Raw genomic sequence first — 5,475 nt, 5'->3', positions numbered from 1 at the left:
AGTATAACATCTTTTTTATTTTAATTAAAAAAATAAGCTTTAAAGTAGAACTATAGGCAAAAGTTTTTTTTTCCTGGATAGAGAGAAGGTTATCATTTCCATCAATTTTTTTTTTTGCCATTTCTATCCCATTGGAAGGTTTTCCTTTACTTCCTGTCCCATAACCAAAACAGGAAATGAGACGAATTTCCTCTAAAGGGAGAAAATCTCTTGGGGCCCCCCAGGTCACCAGAACTAGCGTCTCCATTGGAAGATTTCCCTTCTATTTCTTTTCTAGGGACAACCCAACATTTGGGATTTTCTTTTACTTTGATACAGGGAAATAATTTACAATGAAATGATAAACAAGACAAATAGAAAGGGTGAGTCTCCCTAATGGGGGCACAGACAGCAACAAAAACTGAGAGGTGTTCTTTGCCCTCTCCACTCTGTCCAAAATGTAAAAAAACAAATTTTGCCTTAAAAGGTGGCCACATGGTATTGTGGCACCCTTTCTTGATTCCCTTTGCTTTGGTTAATTTGTTATTTTAACTATTATCCTTTTCTTTATTAGTTCTAACTATTAATATTCCTTGTATATTAGTAACCTTAATCATTACTCCAGTGGGGCTTGGGCATTTATAGGTTAAGTAAGCCTTGGCTACTGATTCTGGTTCTCTGTATTGCTTCTTAGGTTCTCCTTGCCTGGAACCCGCTTTAGCTGACCGAACTCTACTGCTATGGAGAGGTTGATCTTCTGAATATCAGTAGGAAATTCTTAACCAATCATCTGGACTAAAATCTTTTATCAGGTAGTTTTCCATCTTGAACAGTAACCAGGGAACTTCATGTCTGCCCACCATTGTCACAAGCAAAATATTTTTTTGGGGAAAGGGGTTATGTCATGCACTTAGTAGGTGGACAAAATGCTTCAGATTATGATTTTTTTTATTTTGAGACTTTTGTGTGGTCTGATCTTTTGAGTCTAGAACAGGGGTCTCCAAACTTTTCAAACAAAGGGACAGTTTACTATCCTTCAGACTTTAGAGGAGCCACACTGTGGCCTTCGGGAGTAGAAAATGTTGCAGCATCACTTGGAGTAAACAATGTCCCATTGTTGGAGTCATTGGAAGGAATTGTGCCCCATCATTGGTGTGATTGGTAGGAATAGTGTCCTATCATTGGTCTCATTGGTAGGAATAATGCTCCATAATTGGTAGGAATAGTGTGCCATCATTGGTGTGATTGGTAGGAATAGTGCCCCATCATTGGTGTGATTGGTAGGAATAGTGCCCCATCATTGGTAGGCATAGTGCACCATCATCGGTAGGAATAGTGTTCCATCACTGGTGTGATTGGGAGAACTTGTGCCCCACGTTGATGTCACTGGGAGGAATTGTGCCCCATCATAAGAGTCATTGGGCTCCATTGTTGGTATCATGGAGAGGAACTGTGCCCCATCACTGTATCATTGTGAGAAATTGGGAAGAGCCATTGGGTCCCCTCATTGGTGTCATTGGTAGGAATTGTGTCCCATCATTTGTGTCATTGGGCCCCATTGTTGGTGTCACTGGGAGGAACTGTGCCTCATCGTTGGTGTCATTGACAGGAACTGTGCCAAATTGTTGGTGTCATTGGCAGGAACTGTGCACCATTGTTGGTGTTGGTGAATGAAATAGTGCCCCAAGGGCTGGATAAAGGTAAGCAAAGGGCCACATCTAGCCTCCGGGTCATAGTTTGGAGACCACTGGTCTAAAAAGCTGGGCATATTGACTGCAGTTGATTGGATGAAAGCATGGGAAGACCATCATCCTGCAGAATTGGGAGCTGGTGGTCACCCAATCAAAAAGACCTCAAAGAGAGGTAGAGATAAAGCAAAAACCATCAGGATCAACAGGTATTAACTCATGCCAATATAAAAAAAACTTGTTCAACTATATCCACACAACTTTATTATTTGAGTTTACATGCACTTAAAATGCATGAAAAAAATTATAGCTTTTTTTTATCCCAAGGATGTACACATTCATAGACTAGCCTTGATTGCTAGATATATCTGTCTTTTGATTGTTGGAGTCAAACTAAACTTATTGAAGAAAAGTAAATATTTTTGTAAACTAGTTGTATCCAGAAAAATAGTATAAATATAAATAGTGTGGAATAGCCTTTCCCAACCTTTTCAACAAAGAGGAACCCTTGAACTCTTTGCTCTCAGGGCACCTGCTAAAAATTGCAAAATCTACAACTCATGATACACTAATGTTATATTCAGTGGGAAGAATGCTCCTTTCAGTTATGGTTATTGGGAAGGATTACTCCTACAGATAGCTGAAAAAATAATGGTGTCAGTGGGAACTTATCTGAGAGATAGGCATTGCTCACTGCTCAAGGTACCCCTAGCAACCTCTGGAGGAACCCCGCTGTAGAAAATATAAGGAACTCCTGTCAAGTTTTTTTGTTGTTTGTGTGCGTGGTGGGGAGAGTAACCTTTTCTGTTTGTCCTGGTGACCATTGGCATCAGAATGACTGATGGAAAATCTTTGGCTAAGATCAAGTGTAGTATCCATTCTTATCAGTTTGCTATCTGGTACGCCCTCTATCTCGGGACCATATATTATTCTAAATTTAATAACATATATTATTGACTGCTTTATCTATTAACAAATCTGTGAATTTATTAATGGTTGTACTTTGATCTATTCATTTACCCATTTTCCCATCCCTCCAATCAACCTAGGAAATGCTCATGCTATGCACAAAGAGATAAAGGCATGTCTTTAAATATTTATTTAAATTCTAAAACTAGAAAAAACAATTTAGCCTTCACATTTGGTATTTTAAATATTCCTGCATTTTAGCCTGTGATATCCAGATGCAAAAATAAAATGTCGCGTTGACTTCTATCCGAGGCTCATATATGTAATTCAGAATCCACACTTGTGCGGGAGCTATACATCCAGATGGCAATGGAGTAATTTTAGCAAAAGGAACATGTTATTTTTCTTTGGCTCCATGCCAGCAAATGAAACCCTATGCTGTATCTGCATTTTCAATTGCTAAAAATTTGCCTTGAAGTGCCACTTTAATTGTTCAGTCTCATTTCCAATGCTAAAAAATAGGGGCGAACGGATTCAGTTTTTTTTAATGGGTAATCATTTTCAACAACTTTCCATTTAAACCCACATCATTATACATTGACCTCATAAATAAAAATTCAGACAGCAATTCCTAGTCAATTATTTATATTCATACTTTAGTTTCAGTGTTAAGACTGAACAAATGCACATTGCGGAATATGTTCATGCAACCATCCACAATCCACATCTTCAGTTTCCCTTCTATCTATCTATCTATCTATCTATCTATCTATCTATCTATCTATCCATCCATCTATCCATCTCCAACCCTCCATCAGTCTTTGTTTTGTAAAAAGCATTGTTTCTGTTTACAGTGCACCTGAAACACATTGTATATTTGGCAAGAAGCCCAGATTTTCTATTTGGGATCAACTTGACAAGTTTTTTTTTTCTCTCTCTTTAAACAGCAGTCGTCTTGCATGGTAAACATCGCCAGTCGCCATAATATTGTTAGTGTTTCTTTTATTGCATCTTTTTATATTTACATGATGCTTTTGGCAACTGATCAACTAGGAGGAGCTGAGTTCTTAAGTACACAATTATTTGTTGTTATTTGGCATTTGGCAACATATCCAAAAAAGTGCCCGGCTGCCAAATGGTTAAACTGCTTGGTTCACATTAATGAAGGCTTTTTTTTTTAACTAAATCTCTGGCAAATTGGTTTTGTCCTTTAATCAAAGTGTTGTGTGAGCAAGAGAGAAGCACACTTTGCACTACAGAAGTCAGCAAGTGGTTAATTTATACGGGTATAATAATCAGACAAAGTCAGCCAACTTAGTTGGTTTAGAAGCTTGATAATCACTCTTATTATGCAGACCTATTTTATTTTTCCTTTTTTGCTGTTGTCCAAGTAAATAAACATTTTTAGGAGTTACGAATAAAAATAGTACAATTATATAGGACAATTTTGCAGGATAAAATAAAAGAAGACAAAAGTGCATATTTAAAAGCAGTTGACAATTGTCATTTTATATATATATATATATATATATATATATATATTTATTATATACATATATATAGTGCAGGATGCCAGGGATGTATGGGAAGTATGTGTCTCCGCTGTCTGGGTTGTTGGGTTGTGGTCCCTTTAAGGGGGGCAATAAGATGCAATTAGATTTCAGTTATTTTTTCCAAGGGGTGTGCTACCAAATTTTAAATTGAGGGTGCCGATGATATTGTCCAGTCTATTTTTTGGGTTTTGCATGGAATGTGTAAGATTTGGCTTTTTGTTTCTCCACTTTATTTGTGTCATACCAATACAAACAAAAGAGATAAACATGAGAATGCCTAAACATTTGCAATTGCAACAATTTTGTGGGTGAAGTGGTGAATTATCTGACAAAAATGCAGGGGTGCCAATCATTTTGGCCATGACTGTATATATATATATATGTATATATATGTGTGTGTAATATGTATATAATTCCCAGAAGCTCTTGCTGCAATACTCAAGCTATGAGTGGTGTCCCATTGAGAGTCATCACTCTGACGTCCAGGTCCTGTCCTCTTCCAGGTTGAATAACTTTAGTGTTTTTCCACCCACTTCCTTCGAGCTCAGGGTGTCAAGGATGCACCCCCTCAAGATGTCATGGGCTCATAGGGAAATATTGCAGAGAGCAGTGTCTCCTCGTTAGCCAAGTGCTGTTTTCTGGAGCATTCAGGACCATCCACAGCCACCGCAAAAAAAGGAGGAAAAGGACCTAGAGGTGTCATCTGGGTCAAGAGAATCAAGAGAAACGTATGTATACTGAGATACAAAAAGATAAAGACTTGGGGGCTGGGGGATCCATGAAGATGGAATTGGGCTTTATATTACAATTTGCTGTTCTGATAAAAGCCCTGTAAATTAATTTGAATAAAAGACATCTTTGCTTTGCATATTGCTTGGCAAAGCAACAGGTTTGCGTTAGTGCTTCCCACCCTCACAGTACATAACTATTTTTCACACCATTGACACTCCATTCAGCTATTGGGAAAGAATAAGCATAGCAGTACATATTTGCTTTTAGATTAAAAAATCTGATTGAAACTCTATACTGTGCCATAGAAAGAGAAAGCAGAGAAAGATAAGATGCAACTCATGAGTTGCTCAGTTGTGTGTAATATGAGGCTTTTTTCCAGTGAATCCTTAAATATTAACCAGGAAAACACAGGTGGAAAGCAGTTTGCTATTGTAAAAAGAAAATCACATAAAAAAAGAAACAAAATGCAATTTTTAAAAATGTCATTTATTTATACTAAAACCCAGCTAACTCTGGGCATTTTGTTTCCAAATAGGGGTTGGAACAATGCCCAGGACATCCTGTGAGTATGGGATGTCATAGACCTGGCCATTGAAGTGGGTGTGACAATGGTG

General features: G+C 37.7%; 1 pseudogene; it reads left to right on the top strand.

The window, feature by feature from the left end:
* Positions 1 to 2,513: 2,513 nt before the first annotated feature.
* Positions 2,514 to 2,616, top strand: LOC149460414 (U2 spliceosomal RNA; annotated as a pseudogene).
* Positions 2,617 to 5,475: the final 2,859 nt, after the last annotated feature.

This window comes from Staurois parvus, unplaced genomic scaffold (assembly GCF_062004578.1).
Source record: "Staurois parvus isolate SC_StPar_1 unplaced genomic scaffold, SC_StPar_1.0 ptg000230l, whole genome shotgun sequence".
Classification (NCBI taxonomy): domain Eukaryota; kingdom Metazoa; phylum Chordata; class Amphibia; order Anura; family Ranidae; genus Staurois; species Staurois parvus.
This window is presented reverse-complemented; position numbering and strand designations above follow the sequence as displayed.